The sequence below is a fragment of the Saccoglossus kowalevskii genome, chromosome 3 (genome assembly GCF_978046115.1).
Source record: "Saccoglossus kowalevskii chromosome 3, keSacKowa6.1, whole genome shotgun sequence".
NCBI classification, from domain to species: Eukaryota; Metazoa; Hemichordata; class Enteropneusta; family Harrimaniidae; genus Saccoglossus; species Saccoglossus kowalevskii.
In genome coordinates, this window is record NC_140643.1 from 13835240 (window position 1) to 13857820 (window position 22581).

The 22581-nt window shown below is 35.2% G+C and overlaps 1 long non-coding RNA gene across 1 annotated transcript; it reads right to left on the reverse strand.

Annotated features, from left to right (window-relative positions):
* Positions 1-3200: 3200 nt before the first annotated feature.
* LOC144343141 (uncharacterized) lies at positions 3201-5336 on the reverse strand. Its single transcript, XR_013418892.2, has 3 exons — positions 4912-5336; positions 4486-4572; positions 3201-4069 (listed from the first exon to the last, which is right to left on the reverse strand). It is a non-coding gene; the product is annotated as an uncharacterized LOC144343141 (long non-coding RNA).
* Positions 5337-22581: the final 17245 nt, after the last annotated feature.

Below are 22581 nucleotides of genomic sequence, written 5' to 3' on the forward strand. Positions count from 1 at the left end.
ACATAATATGGCTGTGGTATTGATCAATTATTACACATAATATGACTGTGGTATTGACCAATTATTACACATAATATGGCTGTGGTCTTGACAAATTATTACTCAAAATATGAATTTGGTATTAACCACTCATTACACAAAATATGAATGTGGTATTGACCAATCATTACACATAATATGACTGTGGTATTGACCAATTATTACACATAATATGACTGTAATAATGACCAATCATTACACAAATTATGATTGTGATATAGACTAGCTACTACACATAATATTACAGTAGTATAAACCAATTATTACACAAAATATGAATGTGGTATTGACCAATTTTTGCACATAATATGACTGTGGTATAGACCAATCATTATACATAATATGCATTCGATATAGACCAATTATTACACACAATATGGCTGTGGTATTGACCAATTGTTACACATAATATGAAAGTGGTATTGACCAATTATTACACATAATATGACTGTGATAAAGACTAATTATTACATATACGATGACTGAGTATTGACCAATTATTACTCATAATATGACTATGATATAGTCTAATTATTACATAGAATATGACTGATTATTGACCAATTATTACTCATAATATGACTGTGATATAGTCTAATTATTACATATAATATGAAAGTGGTATTGACCAATTATTACTCATAATATGACTGTGATGATAAGCAAATACTGACACGTTCAAATCGCTGTAAATCAGATTGAAACTTTATCCTTGTTGTGGCTGCGAATGAGCGCTCGTACTTCTTGTCCAGTATGCTTGGGTTAAAGAGTCGGCTCGCTCAAAACCTGAAACTTCCGGAAAATCACATCTTATAACAACGTTGCTATGCAACATAATACCACTGTTGCCGATGACAGCGCAGGTATCAAACTGTTAATTTTAGAAGAGTTGATGTTATTTTAAAAAATGGATACATAGTTCCTGGCACAGCAAATGTGTAGCCGCCATGGGAATAGTGGAAATGAACAGTAGACCCGATATGAATGTCTTTTTTGGTGAGGCTTATCACACCATCAAAAGAGTATCACAATACTACTACATTGCCTTCTTGGTGTTAGTGCTGTAAAATTTCCAATGTATTTGCATAGATTTCTTAATATTCTCTTCTGTCTGTCACATTGAAATCAGCAGCATTATCCATTTTATCAACATTTTTATCATGTGTCACACCAGGCCAAAAAAGTCGGAAAATTGAAAAATTGGGTCGGTCGGTCGGATTTTTTTTTTTTTTAAAACTAAGGGTATCATAAATAGCCGAGATATATGGGAATTAAACAAACGCATGCTAGATATTAAACACAACAATTAAAGTGTATTTCAGTCTTTTATATTTATCCCTGTCATTTGAACCCTTCTTCTTTAAAGGGAAGGCACGAGCTCTACTGCTCGACATGAGTACGTGGAATGCTGACTGCTCAGGATTTGGATTCACCGGTTGTTTCTCCTCCACCATAAAAATCAAGTGCCGCATATTCAGACAGACAGCTTGTGCTTTCATTCTTCTCAACTGCCATCCATGGCCCTTGTGGCCCGCTGGAAACCATTACCTCCACAAGCGTAAATTTATCATCTACTTTGTGCTCACTAAAAACTGTGTCGAAGTCCCTGTCCAGAGTACTTTGCTAATTTAATAATTGACCCAGTTGACGTGTTCGCCATGTTCGCTACCGCTGTACACATGTACGTAAACACGATGACAAACCCGAACGTAAGAATACTGACAGCGCTAAAAAAACGTGCAAAAGCCGTCGTTTTTTTTGTGATGTAAGCGGATGAGAGTTTTAATATAAAATGTCACGTTTTGTAAATTCAATAAAATGTTGTGCATTTCATGTATTAAAATTTATATTACAACAAACGTATTGTTTTCGATTCAAAATAATGTTTTTATTTAATTAAGAAAATACTTGGTGCGGCGATATTTTTAATATTGTGCATCAACTATCCGTCGAATCGCAAATGTCAAAATGGACTGAAATGCAAAAGACGTGTTTGCTCTTCAGACTTCCTAGTATTTGCAACATGTCAGAGAAATACAGATCAACCCGAGGTTCAAAGTCGCCACTTATTCCCCCGGGATCCTGGGGATCAAACAACGGTCCGGGATCGTTAATTTTTAGAGGAAACACTTTTTTACTGCTTAAAATGTTGAGTTTTTTTTATTTGGGCCTATTAAAAAAAACAACCGCGACCCGATATTTCCTATTTTTTTGTCGGTCGCTGAGGGCAACAAAACAATTTTTTTTGGCCTTAAGTGAGTTCGAAAGTCATGTTAGCAGAGGAGACAATTAGTAACGAATTATGAATTTTTGCGTTTGCTAGATATCGTTTGTGATCGTCAGTTTTCAACATCCCACTATCTCGCTGCCGAGAAATACCGCTGTTCAGAAAGGCACTGACGCTGAAAAAAATATGCATATAATAACTAAAATCCTTTTACGGGATAGACGTGCACGTGGATACGCTCTTAGATATGATTGAGTGATTACAGATGACTACATGAAGACTTTAAAAATGAAATTAACGTCATCACCTGGTTTCACGTTGGTCTTCTTCAACATGTTACGTCGAATTATATTTTCACATTCTAACTTTGAACTCGATTTTATCCGAAACATCTAAAAGTGTAATGAGCTGATCAGCCAGCTCACTGATTCCCCACAATTCACTAAATATCATCTTCACACGTGTCTCCACGTCTCTGATTTACCTATACACGTCCAGGTAACTTAGGACATGACAGTTTTCATTTCATCTAACGAATAATGGTCTGTTTAAACACATTGAAACTTGATAGTATAGGTATAAAAATGAAGTGGAGATGGAATTTGTAAACTTTGTTTTGATGAGGAAAAATACTTTAGTTTACCCTAACCATTGACATTTTACTTTACAAGCACCTTATTTTAAAATGTTGTTTTAGCTTTTTGTGACACTTTTGGGTGTTTTTTCTCTTTTTCTTCCATTCCCTGAATGTTATACACGTGAAGTGTCCTTGTAACGTGATTTATTTCTTCATTAATTATTACGGTCATTTTGTCGTTTTTCCTACATTAAATGTATTAAATGTGTTAGGGTCGGACTGCCTACATTGGTAAATACCAACCACGTGAAAAATGCTCGCAACATAGAGTATTGAGAAGAAACACAAACATATAAATTTCAATATAAATTGAATGTTTATTTCAATCTGCTTGATATTATCAATATACATCAAAATATTACAATAATACAAATGATTAGCTTTCAGACACTTGTGCTTTTGTTAAGAATTTGTTTTCTGTTTAAAGTTTCAAAATGTAATGTTTCGCTCACACATTAATTTTTCTGTTTAATACGTTACACACAGGAATAATATTGTTAGAAAAGGAACGTCCAGGCGAGGGAACTCCAGCTAATGTGCAAATGACAATACACCTATACCACTATAATGCGTGGCAGAATAACCACACGATCAGCCAATCGCTGCAGCCGTTGGCACGATCACGTGATTAATGTGAGATGTGTCTCACGGTTAAAGCATTGCGAAAATGCCTCTACTGAATACAATTAGTAAACAGCGTATTTTCAAAATTCATGTAATATATGTTTATAATGTTTACGTTAAACATGCAAGTTGTTGATCCTAAATAATATTGCAACGTCGTGTGAACCAAATGTGCGTACAGGCCATTATGGTAACAATAAACGCCAAGCAATACGTTACATTGCAATCATAATCAAATAAAACACAGCAACTCATTATTGATGTATACACAAATACAATCAAGGATTTATAAGATTAGGGTATACAAACGTGTGATATGCGATGAAGATTTCGCGTGAATTAAAAACCGCGAGAAAACATTTCAAGAAATCATATACAAAGTTTAAAGTGCGTCTGTGCTCATCTCAAACAGTTTTTGGTAGTTGATTATTTGCGAGGCATGATTTGGGTTTTTGAATGTGGTGAGATTCTCACTCATTTCCTTTTACGCTATCAAACATATTAAAGGATCCACTGCTGGCTCTCTTGTCGATTTTTTCCTCCTGCAGGTAAACAAGTTTTAAAATATGTTATCGATAGTTTAAAATTAATATTTATATTTTAATAATATGATCGCAGAATAACGGTTAACTCGGTTCAAGCTGACCACGTTCTATCTATTGTCAGGCGAAGAAATAAAAGAAAACATGCATTGGCCAATGAAGTTTATAACAATCAACTAACATAAGTATTGACCTGCATCTACATTGATACAAATCGACAATGACAGAATGAAATTTGTGGCACTGGTATCAGGAATGGAAAGACATCCTTTTCTATTGGTACGTCGGAAGAGGCTATACATCTTTGGTATTACTGTGCTCTGAGTGACTGTTGACTGCCCATAGCATACACACCGACAGATAATTATCATAATGTGCGAATCACTGAAATAAGTCCCAAAAACATTACACCTTACCTCATTTTTCCTGACGGAGTTCCCTCAGTGCATTCGTGCACGCTGTGCTCAATTCGGTGTTCTCACTTCTTTGACATTTTTTCAGAGCTATGCAAAAATTATACCACAGAAATTATATGTCACTGGGACGAGGATATACTATTAAATATTTAAAACACCAGTCATCATTTAGCGCGAATTTGAATTTTGTGCACACGGTATATTATATAAAATCTATTAAGTCGTCCTAAAGCGATGATAAAATTCAACTTTTCACTGGATAATCATAATTTAATAACATTCAACAATTTGCATTTGCTTATTTCATTAGATTTCACTGATTATTGGTAAAACAAACCTGGAACACGTTTTAATAAAAAAAAACAGTTAAAAATATGAAAAAAAAATGTTGCAGGTTTCGGAATCTAATGATCATACTGAACTTACCTTCTAAACATCCCTCCTCTTTCCGGATACGATCTTTGTTATCATTATGTGATGCTAATATCAAAATTGCAGTGGCTACTAAACAGTGTTCTTCCTTTGAACGTTTGGATGCCAGACTGTTGATAAGTGATGGCAGTACGCCCTTATTCACCAATTTAACCTAAAGATGTGAAAAAAATACAGAGAATTGTGTGAACCTTATTCGTACTCCAAAGGTCACATATACCTTCTTGGGCATTACACTCCTAATAACAGCAATAATTTCAATAATAATACCCAAAACCTTTAATAGGTGTCAGGGGCTATATGCTGGATCATTTCAATTCTTGGTTTACATAAGCTGTAAGGGACAAAACGGTGATGAAGAATTCATCTCAATTCATTACATTATTATCAATTTCTACGAAACAAATACACGAGTTGAATATCTCCTTACCCTGTTGGTACCGTTTGCTACGAGGTAAATCAATCCATCCACGAGTTGAATATCGACTTACCTTGTTGGTATCGTTTGCTACGAGGTAGATCAATCCATCCACGAGTTGAATATCTCCTTACCTTGCTGGAATCGTTTGCTACGAGGTAGATCAATCCATCCACGAGTTGAATATCTCCTTACCCTGTTGGTACCGTTTGCTACGAGGTAGATCAATCCATCCACGGGTTGAATATCTCCTTACCTTGTTGGTATCATTTGCTACGAGGTAGATCAATCCATCCACGAGTTGAATATCTCCTTACCTTGTTGGTATCGTTTGCTACGAGGTAGATCAATCCATCCACGACTGGAATATCTCCTTACCTTGTTGGTATCGTTTGCTACGAGGTAGATCAATCCATCCACGAGTTGAATATCTCCTTACCTTGTTGGTATCGTTTGCTACGAGGTAGATTAATCCATCCACGGGTTGAATATCTCCTTACCTTGTTGGAATCGTTTGCTACGAGGTAGATCAATCCATCCACGACTGGAATATTTCCTTACCTTGTTGGAATCGTTTGCTACGAGGTAGATCAATCCATCCTTCCACGAGTAGAATATCTCCTTACCTTGTTGGTATCATTTGCTATCTCCTTACCTTGTTGGTATCATTTGCTACGAGGTAGATCAATCCATCCACGAGTGGAATATCTCCTTACCTTGTTGGAATCGTTTGCTACGAGGTAGACCAACCCATTCACTAGTGAAATATCTCCTTACCTTGTATCTCTTCAATTTATTCTATCAGGTGCTTCGAGATAGAACAACATCAACCCACCCATGTGGGCATTTGCTACGAAGTATATCAACCTATGCACATGTGGTGTGTTACCTTACCTTGATGCTTTCATTCCCAGTAGAATTCGAGTCGACCTCTTGAAAGTAGTAAACCAAAATAAGGACAGCTTGTGCTTGGATAGCCGCATTTTGACAATCAAGATATTTGGATAAAATTTCTTCTGCGTTTTCTTTTCCGAAATAATGCCTGTTATCCGAACAGTTACGAATATAACTGAGCAGAATCCCCAGGTTAGAGCGTATTGCTTTGTCAGCATTAATTGGACTGGAATTTTGTTTTCCAGTCAAATGATTTGATGCGTATTCAGGCTGTTTGAGCTGAGATAAGAGTCTTTCTATAATTTTATCTTCTCCGATTTGTCGACACATTTTCGGAGAGCACTCAGCTGCGTACCAAAGTATCAACTTAGCGCGTTCAAAATTAATCCCAGCTACGATATCGGGCTTTTTCCCTGGTAAATTTGACGCATTCAGTACCAGGTGGTAATTTTCCAAGTTACGCAACATTTTCAAAAATAATTGTGGATAATTAAATTCAATTAGATAGTTAGTCATTTTGATCTTAGCCTCTTTGTCCTTTCCTTCTATTCCGCTCTCCATATCCTCTAAAATTTGGACGGCCTTATGGTCGGTATAGTCCTTCATGTTTTTTAATTTAGAGATCCACTCATTAATTTCCTTTTTCAGTGGCACGTCAGCGTAATACTTGTCATCCAATTTGTCTTCTTCACCATGGATTCCATCGTGTTCTCTCGATTTGCCATTTCCAGGGCGGCAACAAGATGCGTTTTCAATAAGTGATAGGCTGGTTCCGCAACCCATTATGATTTTGAGGGAAATATATATCTAGTTTATTAGTTCTGCAGAGAAAAATAAAGTAAATTTTTAATTGTTAAAAATCTGGTTGCCTAAATTCCATAAACTGTTCACAGCCACAAACAATTTGTTTTCCATGTGGTTGTTATGGCCGTTTCTGGTTGTTAAGGGCACATATACAAGAAAGTTGTTGCCATAGCAAATGGTGCGAGTGAGACATATGTTGATAAAAAGAAAATATAAAAGGATTAAATCCTGGTAATGGTTGCTATGTTTTGTTAAGATACACACATTTGATTAATTTATATTTTAGTATTTTATATATTTTGCAAGAGCATTTAGTCATATTTCTAAACGGCAATAGTCATTTTATATCACAGTTACCGTTGGGCGCTACCCTTGCAGTGCACAGACCCAGTAATCCAGTAGAATTATCCTTGCACACAGATAAAGTTAATTTGCAATGGAAGGAAGGGGTTAGAGTAGAAAACTTCTATAGTTTCATTTAAAAAACATCGACTGCTGTTAAACATACTAAAACTGAAACCATAAACAATGGAACGCAATTTGTTCAAATATCATAGACTTTCAATACTTCACATGCTGTCTACATTTATTTGGTTTTCAATGAAATTCTATATTGGGTGAATCAGCGCTTACCTTGAATTGTACACGTTAAGTACACAAGTATTAGGTCAGTTATATCGAGCAGCAGGGTGATATCAGAAACTATGTACCAACAATTGTTATTTGGTCATAATTTGAAAATTTATTTGACCCAATTGACCAAAAGTGTTTATAAGGGAACAGAGACGTCGCTATGTAATGCTCACATTAATTGATGATGTCTTATAATACCTCTACTTTTTGGGTAAAGTGCAGTTTGAAGCGCTAATTTGTGGAGATAACAACTCACATATTCACCATCTACGCACAAGGAACAAATTCCACACAAGCATATCAAATAGAACGATATGGTTAATTATTCTGGCTAGTATAAATGACCAAAGCTGACAATTTTTAAATGGTTTAATATTATTTCATCCCCGCCATCAAAATCAAAATAATTTGCAGTGCACAGACCCGGTAACCCAGTAGAATTATCCTTGCAGACAGATAAATTAATTTGCAATGGGAGGAAGGGGGTAGAGGAGAAAACTTCTAAAGTTTCATTTAAAAAAATATCGACTTCTGTCATAAAAATACCAAAACTGATACCAAGCAACAGTAACCATAAACAATGAAACGCTTTCAATGAAATTCTATATTATGTGAATCAGCACTTACCTTAAATTGTACACGTTAAGTTCACAAGTATTCAGTCAGTTGTGTGCAGCAGGGTGATATCAGAGACTATGGTCCAAAAACTGTTATCTGGTCATATTTAAAGATTTATTTGACCCAATTGACCCAAATATTTTTACAAGCGGATCAGAGACGTCGCTATGTTACGCTTACCTTAATTGATGATGTCATATATTACCTCCCGCTTATGGGTAAAGTGCAGCATAAAGCGAAACTTTCTAAATGGTTTCATATTATTTCATCCCCGTCATCAAAATAAAATAATTTGCAGTGAACAGTCCCAGCAACCCAGTAGAGTTATCTCTACAGGGAGATACAATTAATTTTTGATTGTTATCACCATTTCATAATAAATGGCTGCCAACATTGCATTGGCTGTTCACAGCCAAAAACAATGTTGTTCTTCGTGCAGTTGCTATGGACATTTCTGGTTGTTAAGAACACATTCACAGGAAACCTGTTGCCATAAAAAATGGTGCGAGTGAGACATAGAATAATTGAAAATACTAGAAATTCCAAACAGATAAAATCCTCCTTGGTACTGGCAAGGTAATGCTTGCTATGTTGCAAAATTTGATTTCATATCTGTGTACCACCTGACATGCATGAGCGGTATACTGTGTGGTTGTTATGAACGTGTTATGAACAAGTATTCAATCAGTTGTGTGCAGCAGGGTGGTATCAGAAATTATGGTCCAAAAACTGTTATCTGGTCATATTTAAAGATTTATTTGACCCAATTGACCCAAATGTTTTTACAAGCGGATCAGAGACGTCGCTATGTTACGCTTACCTTAATTGATGATGTCATATATTACCTCCCGCTTATGGGTAAAGTGCAGTTTGAAGCGCTAATTTGTGGAGATAACAACTCACATATTCACCATCTACGCACAATTAACAAATTCCACACAAGCAAATCAAATAGAACGATATGGTTAATTATTCTGGCTAGTATAAATGACCAAAGCTGACAAATTTTTAAGTGGTTTAATATTATTTCATCCCCGCCATCAAAATCAAAATAATTGCAGTGCACAGACCCGGTAACCCAGTAGAATTATCCTTGCAGACAGATAAATTAATTAATTTGAAATGGGAGGAAGGGGGTAGAGAAGAAAATTCTATTGTTTCATTTAAAAAAATATCGACTTCTGTCATAGAAATACCAAAACTGAAACCTAGCAACAGTAACCATAAACAATGGAACGCGATTTGTTGAAATATCATAACTAGTTCTGACTTTCTATACCTCACATGCTGTCTACATTTATTTGGCTTTCAATGAAATTCTATATTATGTGAATCAGCACTTACCTTAAATTGTACACGTTAAGTTCACAAGTATTCAATCAGTTGTGTGCAGCAGGGTGATATAAGAAATTATGGTCCAAAAACTGATATCAGGTTATATTTAAAGATTTCTTTGACCCAATTGACCCAAAGTTTTTACAAGCTGATCAGAGACGTCGCTATGCTACGTCCACCTTAATTGATGATGTCATATAATACCTCCCGCTTATGGGTAAAGTGCAGCATAAAGCGAAACTTTCTAAATGATTTCATATTATTTCATCCCCGTCGTCAAAATAAAATAATTTGCAGTGAACAGTCCCGGCAACCCAGTAGAGTTATCTCTACAGAAAGATAAAGGTAATTTTTGATTGTTATCACCATTCCATAATAAATGGCTGCCAACATTGCATTGGCTGTTCACAGCCACAAACAATGTTGTTCTTCGTGCAGTTGCTATGCACATTTTTGGTTGTTAAGAACACATTCACAAGAAACCTGTTGCCATAACAAATGATGCGAGTGAGACATAGAATAATTGAAAATACTAGAAATTCCAAACAGATAAAATCCTCCTTGCTACTGGCAAGGTAATGCTTGCTATGTTGCAAAATTTGATTTCATATCTGTGTACCACCTGACATGCACGAGCGGTATATTGTGTGATTGTTATGAACGTGTTTGTTTTGTTGGAACAAACACATTTGAATAATTTATATTTCAATATTTCACATATTTAGCATTTAGTCATATTTCTAAACGGCAACAGTAATTTTATATCAGAGTTACCGTGGAGAGCTACCCTGTGCACGGAAATGAGGGGACTGGGAGTAGAGTAGAAAACTATTAAAGTTTCATTTTAAAAACATCGACTGCTGTTAAACATACTAAAACTGAAACCTAGCAACAGTAACCATAAACAATGGAACGCACTTTCAATACTTCACATGTTGTTTACAGTTATTTCTCTTTCAATGAAATTCTATATTATGTGAATCAGCACTTACCTTAAATTGTACACGTTAACTACCCAAGTATTCAGTCAGTTGTGTGCAGCAGGGTGATATCAGAGATTATGGTCCAAAAACTGTTATCTGGTCATATATTAAAGATTTATTTGACCCAATTGACCCAAAGTTTTTACAAGCGGACCAGAGACGTCGCTATATTATGCTTAAATTAATCGATGATGTCATATATTACCTCCCGCTTATGGGTAAAGTGCAGCGTAAAGCGAAACTTTCTAAATGGCTTTATATTATTTCATCCCCGTCGTCAAAATAAAATAATTTGCAGTGAACAGTCCCGGCAACCCAGTAGAGTTATCTCTACAGAAAGATAAAGGTAATTTTTGATTGTTATCACCATTTCATAATAAATGGCTGCCAATATTGCATTGGTTGTTCACAGCCACAAACAATGTTGTTCTTCGTGCAGTTGCTATGGACATTTCTAGTTGTTAAGAACACATCCACAAGAAACCTGTTGCCATAACAAATGGTGCGAGTGAGACATAGAATAATTAAAAATACTAGAAATTTCAAACAGATAATATCCTCCTTGCTAATGGCAAGATAATGCTTGCTATGTGACAAAATTTCATTTTATATCTGTGTACCACCTGACATGCACGAGCGGTATACTGTGTGGTTGTTATGAACGTGTTTGTTTTGTTGGGACACACACATTTGATTAATTTATATTTTAATATTTCATATATTTTGTAAGAGCATTTAGTCATATTTCAAAACGGCAACAGTCATTTTATATAAGAGTTACCGTGGGGACCTACCCTGTACACACATGCAGAAAAGAAAATGAGGGGAGGGGGAGTAGAGTAGAAAACTTTTAAAGTTTCATTTTAAAAAACATCGACTGCTGTCATAAAAATATCAAAACTGATACCTAGCAACAGTAACCATAAACAATGGAACGCAATTTGTTCAAATATCATAACTAGTTCTGACTTTCAATACTTCACATGCTGTCTACATTTATTTGGCTTTCAATGAAATTCTATATTATGTGAATCAGCACTTACCTTAAATTGTACACGTTAAGTACAAAAGTATTCAGTCAGTTGTGTGCAGCAGGGTGATATCAGAGACTATGGTCCAAAAACTGTTATCTGGTCATATATTGAAGATTTATTTGACCCAATTGACCCAAAGTTTTTACAACCAGGCCAGAGACGTCGCTATATTACGCTTACATTAATCGATGATGTCATGTATTACCTCCCGCTTATTGGTAAAGTGCAGCATAAAGCGAAACTTTCTAAATGGTTTCATATTATTTCATCCCCGTCATCAAAATAAAATAATTTGCAGTGAACAGTCCCAGCAACCCAGTAGAGTTATCTCTACAGGGAGATACAATTAATTTTTGATTGTTATCACCATTTCATAATAAATGGCTGCCAACATTGCATTGGCTGTTCACAGCCAAAAACAATGTTGTTCTTCGTGCAGTTGCTATGGACATTTCTGGTTGTTAAGAACACATTCACAGGAAACCTGTTGCCATAAAAAATGGTGCGAGTGAGACATAGAATAATTGAAAATACTAGAAATTCCAAACAGATAAAATCCTCCTTGGTACTGGCAAGGTAATGCTTGCTATGTTGCAAAATTTGATTTCATATCTGTGTACCACCTGACATGCATGAGCGGTATACTGTGTGGTTGTTATGAACGTGTTATGAACAAGTATTCAATCAGTTGTGTGCAGCAGGGTGGTATCAGAAATTATGGTCCAAAAACTGTTATCTGGTCATATTTAAAGATTTATTTGACCCAATTGACCCAAATGTTTTTACAAGCGGATCAGAGACGTCGCTATGTTACGCTTACCTTAATTGATGATGTCATATATTACCTCCCGCTTATGGGTAAAGTGCAGTTTGAAGCGCTAATTTGTGGAGATAACAACTCACATATTCACCATCTACGCACAATTAACAAATTCCACACAAGCAAATCAAATAGAACGATATGGTTAATTATTCTGGCTAGTATAAATGACCAAAGCTGACAAATTTTTAAGTGGTTTAATATTATTTCATCCCCGCCATCAAAATCAAAATAATTGCAGTGCACAGACCCGGTAACCCAGTAGAATTATCCTTGCAGACAGATAAATTAATTAATTTGAAATGGGAGGAAGGGGGTAGAGAAGAAAATTCTATTGTTTCATTTAAAAAAATATCGACTTCTGTCATAGAAATACCAAAACTGAAACCTAGCAACAGTAACCATAAACAATGGAACGCGATTTGTTGAAATATCATAACTAGTTCTGACTTTCTATACCTCACATGCTGTCTACATTTATTTGGCTTTCAATGAAATTCTATATTATGTGAATCAGCACTTACCTTAAATTGTACACGTTAAGTTCACAAGTATTCAATCAGTTGTGTGCAGCAGGGTGATATCAGAAATTATGGTCCAAAAACTGATATCAGGTTATATTTAAAGATTTCTTTGACCCAATTGACCCAAAGTTTTTACAAGCTGATCAGAGACGTCGCTATGCTACGTCCACCTTAATTGATGATGTCATATAATACCTCCCGCTTATGGGTAAAGTGCAGCATAAAGCGAAACTTTCTAAATGATTTCATATTATTTCATCCCCGTCGTCAAAATAAAATAATTTGCAGTGAACAGTCCCGGCAACCCAGTAGAGTTATCTCTACAGAAAGATAAAGGTAATTTTTGATTGTTATCACCATTCCATAATAAATGGCTGCCAACATTGCATTGGCTGTTCACAGCCACAAACAATGTTGTTCTTCGTGCAGTTGCTATGCACATTTTTGGTTGTTAAGAACACATTCACAAGAAACCTGTTGCCATAACAAATGATGCGAGTGAGACATAGAATAATTGAAAATACTAGAAATTCCAAACAGATAAAATCCTCCTTGCTACTGGCAAGGTAATGCTTGCTATGTTGCAAAATTTGATTTCATATCTGTGTACCACCTGACATGCACGAGCGGTATATTGTGTGATTGTTATGAACGTGTTTGTTTTGTTGGAACAAACACATTTGAATAATTTATATTTCAATATTTCACATATTTAGCATTTAGTCATATTTCTAAACGGCAACAGTAATTTTATATCAGAGTTACCGTGGAGAGCTACCCTGTGCACGGAAATGAGGGGACTGGGAGTAGAGTAGAAAACTATTAAAGTTTCATTTTAAAAACATCGACTGCTGTTAAACATACTAAAACTGAAACCTAGCAACAGTAACCATAAACAATGGAACGCACTTTCAATACTTCACATGTTGTTTACAGTTATTTCTCTTTCAATGAAATTCTATATTATGTGAATCAGCACTTACCTTAAATTGTACACGTTAACTACCCAAGTATTCAGTCAGTTGTGTGCAGCAGGGTGATATCAGAGATTATGGTCCAAAAACTGTTATCTGGTCATATATTAAAGATTTATTTGACCCAATTGACCCAAAGTTTTTACAAGCGGACCAGAGACGTCGCTATATTATGCTTAAATTAATCGATGATGTCATATATTACCTCCCGCTTATGGGTAAAGTGCAGCGTAAAGCGAAACTTTCTAAATGGCTTTATATTATTTCATCCCCGTCGTCAAAATAAAATAATTTGCAGTGAACAGTCCCGGCAACCCAGTAGAGTTATCTCTACAGAAAGATAAAGGTAATTTTTGATTGTTATCACCATTTCATAATAAATGGCTGCCAATATTGCATTGGTTGTTCACAGCCACAAACAATGTTGTTCTTCGTGCAGTTGCTATGGACATTTCTAGTTGTTAAGAACACATCCACAAGAAACCTGTTGCCATAACAAATGGTGCGAGTGAGACATAGAATAATTAAAAATACTAGAAATTTCAAACAGATAATATCCTCCTTGCTAATGGCAAGATAATGCTTGCTATGTGACAAAATTTCATTTTATATCTGTGTACCACCTGACATGCACGAGCGGTATACTGTGTGGTTGTTATGAACGTGTTTGTTTTGTTGGGACACACACATTTGATTAATTTATATTTTAATATTTCATATATTTTGTAAGAGCATTTAGTCATATTTCAAAACGGCAACAGTCATTTTATATAAGAGTTACCGTGGGGACCTACCCTGTACACACATGCAGAAAAGAAAATGAGGGGAGGGGGAGTAGAGTAGAAAACTTTTAAAGTTTCATTTTAAAAAACATCGACTGCTGTCATAAAAATATCAAAACTGATACCTAGCAACAGTAACCATAAACAATGGAACGCAATTTGTTCAAATATCATAACTAGTTCTGACTTTCAATACTTCACATGCTGTCTACATTTATTTGGCTTTCAATGAAATTCTATATTATGTGAATCAGCACTTACCTTAAATTGTACACGTTAAGTACAAAAGTATTCAGTCAGTTGTGTGCAGCAGGGTGATATCAGAGACTATGGTCCAAAAACTGTTATCTGGTCATATATTGAAGATTTATTTGACCCAATTGACCCAAAGTTTTTACAACCAGGCCAGAGACGTCGCTATATTACGCTTACATTAATCGATGATGTCATGTATTACCTCCCGCTTATTGGTAAAGTGCAGCATAAAGCGAAACTTTCTAAATGGTTTCATATTATTTCATCCCCGTCATCAAAATAAAATAATTTGCAGTGAACAGTCCCAGCAACCCAGTAGAGTTATCTCTACAGGGAGATACAATTAATTTTTGATTGTTATCACCTTTTCATAATAAATGGCTGCCAACATTGCATTGGCTGTTCACAGCCAAAAACAATGTTGTTCTTCGTGCAGTTGCTATGGACATTTCTGGTTGTTAAGAACACATTCACAGGAAACCTCTTGCCATAAAAAATGGTGCGAGTGAGACATAGAATAATTGAAAATACTAGAAATTCCAAACAGATAAAATCCTCCTTGGTACTGGCAAGGTAATGCTTGCTATGTTGCAAAATTTGATTTCATATCTGTGTACCACCTGACATGCATGAGCGGTATACTGTGTGGTTGTTATGAACGTGTTATGAACAAGTATTCAATCAGTTGTGTGCAGCAGGGTGGTATCAGAAATTATGGTACAAAAACTGCTATCTGGTCATATTTAAAGATTTATTTGACCCAATTGACCCAAATGTTTTTACAAGCGGATCAGAGACGTCGCTATGTTACGCTTACCTTAATTGATGATGTCATATATTACCTCCCGCTTATGGGTAAAGTGCAGTTTGAAGCGCTAATTTGTGGAGATAACAACTCACATATTCACCATCTACGCACAAATAACAAATTCCACACAAGCATATCAAATAGAACGATATTGTTAATTATTCTGGCTAGTATAAATGGCCAAAGCTGACAAATTTTTAAGTGGTTTAATATTATTTCATCCCCGCCATCAAAATCAAAATAATTTGCAGTGCACAGACCCGGTAACCCAGTGGAATTATCCTTGCAGACAGATAAATTAATTAATTTGAAATGGGAGGAAGGGGGTAGAGAAGAAAATTCTATTGTTTCATTTAAAAAAATATCGACTTCTGTCATAAAAATACCAAAACTGAAACCTAGCAACAGTAACCATAAACAATGGAACGCGATTTGTTGAAATATCATAACTAGTTCTGACTTTCAATACCTCACATGCTGTCTACATTTATTTGGCTTTCAATGAAATTCTATATTATGTGAATCAGCACTTACCTTAAATTGTACACGTTAAGTTCACAAGTATTCAATCAGTTGTGTGCAGCAGGGTGATATCAGAGACTATGGTCCAAAAACTGTTATCTGGTCATATTTAAAGATTTCTTTGACCCAATTGACCCAAAGTTTTTACAAGCTGATCAGAGACGTCGCTATGTTACGTCCACCTTAATTGATGATGTCATATAATACCTCCCGCTTATGGGTAAAGTGCAGCATAAAGCGAAACTTTCTAAATGATTTCATATTATTTCATCCCCGTCGTCAAAATAAAATAATTTGCAGTGAACAGTTCCGGTAACCCAGTAGAGTTATCTCTACAGGGAGATACAATTAATTTTTGATTGTCATCACCATTTCATAATAAATGGCTGCCAACATTGCATTGGCTGTTCACAGCCACAAACAATGTTGTTCTTCGTGCAGTTGCTATGCACATTTTTGGTTGTTAAGAACACATCCACAAGAAACCTGTTGCCATAACAAATGATGCGAGTGAGACATAGAATAATTGAAAATACTAGAAATTCCAAACAGATAAAATCTTCCTTGCTACTGGCAAGGTAATGCTTGCTATGTTGCAAAATTTGATTTCATATCTGTGTACCACCTGACATGCACGAGCGGTATATTGTGTGATTGTTATGAACGTGTTTGTTTTGTTGGAACAAACACATTTGAATAATTTATATTTCAATATTTCACATATTTAGCATTTAGTCATATTTCTAAACGACAACAGTAATTTTATATCAGAGTTACCGTGGAGAGCTACCCTGTGCACGGAAATGAGGGGATGGGGAGTAGAGTAGAAAACTATTAAAGTTTCATTTTAAAAACATCGACTGCTGTTAAACATACTAAAACTGAAACCTAGCAACAGTAACCATAAACAATGGAACGCACTTTTAATACTTCATATGTTGTTTACAGTTATTTGTCTTTCAATGAAATTCTGTATTATGTGAATCAGCACTTACCTTAAATTGTACACGTTAACTACCCAAGTATTCAGTCAGTTGTGTGCATTAGGGTGATATCAGAGATTATGGTCCAAAAACTGTTATCTGGTCATATATTAAAGATTTATTTGACCCAATTGACCCAAAGTTTTTACAAGCGGACCAGAGACGTCGCTATATTACGCTTAAATTAATCGATGATGTCATATATTACCTCCCGCTTATGGGTAAAGTGCAGCATAAAGCGAAACTTTCTAAATGGTTTCATATTATTTCATCCCCGTCGTCAAAATAAAATAATTTGCAGTGAACAGTCCCGGCAACCCAGTAGAGTTATCACTACAGAAAGATAAAGGTAATTTTTGATTGTTATCACCATTCCATAATAAATGGCTGCCAATATTGCATTGGTTGTTCACAGCCACAAACAATGTTGTTCTTCGTGCAGTTGCTATGGACATTTCTAGTTGTTAAGAACACATCCACAAGAAACTTATTGCCATAACAAATGGTGCGAGTGACACATAGAATAATTAAAAATACTAGAAATTCCACACAGATAATATCCTCCTTGCTAATGGCAAGGTAATGCTTGCTATGTTGCAAAATTTCATTTCATATCTGTGTACCACCTGACATGCACGAGCGGTATACTGTGTGGTTGTTATGAACGTGTTTGTTTTGTTGGGACACACACATTTGATTAATTTATATTTTAATATTTCATATATTTTGCAAGAGCATTTAGTCATATTTCTAAACGGCAACTGTCATTTTATATAAGAGTTACCGTGGGGACCTACCCTGTACACACATGCAGAAAAGAAAATGAGGGGAGGGGGAGTAGAGTAGAAAACTTTTAAAGTTTCATTTTAAAAAACATCGACTGCTGTCATAAAAATATCAAAACTGATACCTAGCAACAGTAACCATAAACAATGGAACGCAATTTGTTCAAATATCATAACTAGTTCTGACTTTCAATACTTCACATGCTGTCTACATTTATTTGGCTTTCAATGAAATTCTATATTATGTGAATCAGCACTTACCTTAAATTGTACACGTTAAGTACAAAAGTATTCAGTCAGTTGTGTGCAGCAGGGTGATATCAGAGACTATGGTCCAAAAACTGTTATCTGGTCATATATTGAAGATTTATTTGACCCAATTGACCCAAAGTTTTTACAACCAGACCAGAGACGTCGCTATATTACGCTTACATTAATCGATGATGTCATATATTACCTCCCGCTTATTGGTAAAGTGCAGCATAAAGCGAAACTTCCTAAATGGTTTCATATTATTTCATCCCCGTCGTCAAAATAAAATAATTTGCAGTGAACAGTCCCGGCAACCCAGTAGAGTTATCTCTACAGAAAGATAAAGGTAATTTTTGATTGATATCACCATTTCATAATAAATGGCTGCCAATATTGCATTGGTTGTTCACAGCCACAAACAATGTTGTTCTTCGTGCAGTTGCTATGGACATTTCTAGTTGTTAAGAACACATCCACAAGAAACTAATTGCCATAACAAATGGTGCGAGTGAGACATAGAATAATTAAAAATACTAGAAATTCCACACAGATAATATCCTCATTGCTAATGGCAAGGTAATGCTTGCTATGTTGCAAAATTTCATTTCATATCTGTGTACCACCTGACATGCACAAACGGTATACTGTGTGCTTGTTATGAGCGTGTTTGTTTTGTTGGGACACACACATTTGATTAATTTATATTTTAATATTTCACATATTTTAGAAGAGCATTTAGTCATATTTCCAAACGGCAACAGTGATTTTATATCAGAGTTACCACGGGGAGCTACCCTGTGCACGGAAATGAGGGGATGGGGAGTAGAGTAGAAAACTATTAAAGTTTCATTTTAAAAAACATGGACTGCTGTCATAAAAATACCAAAACTGACACCAAGCAACCGTAATTATAAACAATGAAACACTTTCAATGAAATTCTATATTAGGTGAATCTGCACTTACCTTAAATTGTACACGTTAAGTACACAAGTATTCAGTCAGTTGTGTGCAGCAGGGTGATAGCAGAGACTATGGTACAAAACCTGTTATCTGGTCATATTTAAAGATTTATTTGACCCAATTGACCCAAAGTTTTTACAAGCGGACCAGAGACGTCGCTATGTTATGCTTACCTTAATTGGTGATGTCATATATTACCTCCCGCTTATGGGTAAAGTGCAGCATAAAGCGAAACTTTCTAAATGATTTCATATTATTTAATCCCCGTTGTCAAAATAAAATAATTTGCAGTGAACAGTCCCGACAACCCAGTAGAGTTATCTCTACAGAGAGATAAAGTTAATTTTTGATTGTTATCACCATTTCATAATAAATGGCTGCCAACATTGTATAGGCTGTTCACAGCCACAAACAATTTTTTTTGTTCATGCAGTTGCTATGGATATTTCTGGTTGTTAAGAGTACATCCACAAGAAACCTGTTGCCATAACAAATGGTGTGAGTGAGACATAGTATAATTAAAAATACTAGAAAATCCAAACCGATTAAATCCTCCTTGCTAATGGCAAGGTAATGCTTGCTATGTTGCAAAATTTCATTTCATATCTGTGTACCACCTGACATGCACGCGCGGTATACTGTGTGGTTGTTATGAACATGTTTGTTTTGTTGGGACACACACATTTGATTAATTTATATTTTAATATTTCACATATTTTGCAAGAGCATTTAGTCATATTTCTAAACGGCAACAGTGATTTTATATCAGAGTTACCGTGGGGAGCTACCCTGTTCACACATGCAGAAAAGAAAATGAAGGGAGGAGGAGTAGAGTAGAAAACTATTAAAGTTTCATATTAAAAAACATCGACTGCTGTCATAAAAATACCAAACCTGACACCTAGCAACAGTAACCATAAACAATGGGATGCTTACAATGAAATTCTATATTAGGTGAATCAGCACTTACCTTAAATTGTACACGTTAAGTACAAAAGTATTCAGTCAGTTGTGTGCAGCAGGGTGATAGCAGAGACTATGGTCCAAAAACTGGTATCTGGTCATATATTTAAAGATTTATTTGACCCAATTGACCCAACCAAAGTCTTTACAAGCGGACCAGAGACGTCGCCATGTTACGCTTACATTAATTGATGATGTCATATATTACTTCCCGCTTATGGGTAAAGTGCAGCATTAAGCGAAACTTTCTAAATGATTTCATATTATTTAATCGCCGTCGTCAAAATAAAATAATTTGCAGCGAACAGTCCCGGTAACCCTGAAGAGTTATCTCTACAGAAAGATGAAGTTAATTTGTGATTGTTATCACCATTTCATAATAAATGGCTGCCAACATTGTATAGGCTCTTCACAGCCACAAACAATTTTGTTCTTCATGCAGTTGCTATGGACATTTCTGGTTGTGAAGAGCACATCCACAAGAAACCTGTTGCCATAACAAATGGTGCGAGTGAGACATAAAATAATTATAAACACTAGAAAATCCAAACAGATTAAATCTTCCTTGCTAATGGCAAGGTAATGCTTGATATGTGACAAAATTCCATTTCATATCTGTGTACCACCTGATTTGCACGAGCGGTATACTGTGTGGTTGTTATGAACGTGTTTGTTTTGTTGGGACACACACATTTGATTAATTTATATTTTAATATTTCATATATTTTGCAAGAACATTTAGTCATATTTCTAAACAGCAACATTCACTATATATCACAGTTGCCTTGTGCAGCTACCATATGCATACATGTAGAAAGGGAAATGAGGGGGAGTAGAGTAGAAAACTTCTATAGTTTCATTTAAAAAAAAACATCGACTGCTGTCATAAAAATACCAAAACTGACATCTAGCTATAGTAACCATAAGCAAATGAACGAAATGTGTTCAAATATCATAACTAGTTATAACTTTCAATACATCATATGTTTTCCAAATTTATTTGGCTTTCAATTATTCAGTCAGTTGTGTCGAGCAGCGTGATATCAGCAACTATGGACCAACAATTGTTATTTGGTAATATTTTTATGATTTATTTGACCCAATTGACATGAAGTGTTTACAAGCGTACCAGATACATCGCTATATTATGCTTACATAGTATATAAGAATTCAGTCAGTTGTGTCAAGCATGGTGATATCAAAAACTACAGAACAACAATTGTTATTTGGTCATATTTTAAAGATTTATTTGACCCAAAGTACTCAAATATTTAATATCCATGCAAAAGAAACTAATTCCACACAAGCATATCAAATAGAACGATATGGATAATTATTCTGGCTAGTATAAATGACCAAAGCTGACAAATTTCTAAATGGTTGCATATTATTTCATCTCCGTCATCAAAATCAATAATTTACAGTGCACAGACCCGGTAACCCAGTAGAATTATCTCTCTGCAGAGATAATTAAGTTAATTGTTGATTGTTATCACAGTTTTATAATATTTGGTTGCCAAAATTGTAAACAAGCAATTTGTTCTTCGTGCTGTTGCTTTGTACGTTTTCTGGTTGTTAAGGACACATCCGCAAGACAGTTGTTGTCATAGCAAGTGTTGTGAGTGAGACATAAGTTGATAAAAAGTGAATCCTGGTTGCTAATGGCGATGTCATGGTTGCTATGTGCCAAAATGTCAATTCATACATGTATACCACGCGAGCGATATCCCATGTGGTTGTTATGGACATGTTTGTTTTGTTGGGACACACACATTTGATTAATTCATATTCATATAAGCATTGTAAGAGCATTGAGTCACATTTATAAACGACAACAGTCACAATATATGATAGTTACTTTGGGGAGCTACCCTGTGAACACATGCAGAAAGGGGTGTGGGGAGGTGGGGGAGAAGACTAAGAGTAGAGTTTTAGAAAGTCGGTTACAAAATATATCGCGAAAGTTATGTTTTTTTAATAAAAGTATTGCGGTAATGTGTGGTAAGAATGTAATCATATTTGTCATTTGTTTCTTTTGAACCACTTTTAACCAGGAAATTAAATTAAATTTGAATTTAATTGTTTTCCATATAATTATCCTATTGATTTGATTTTTATATACTCCAACAGACAGTAAAACATACAACAATAATATTTGATGACAGATTAGAGCAATCTGGAATATTTGTATAAGGTAGAAGCCTGATCATGAAAATGATCATGAAAATAACCTGACATCATCTGTTTGCAATAAATTGCACATGTTTATCAGTATCCGGCCTACAAGCTATATTTTCGAGAAATTTGTATTTACAT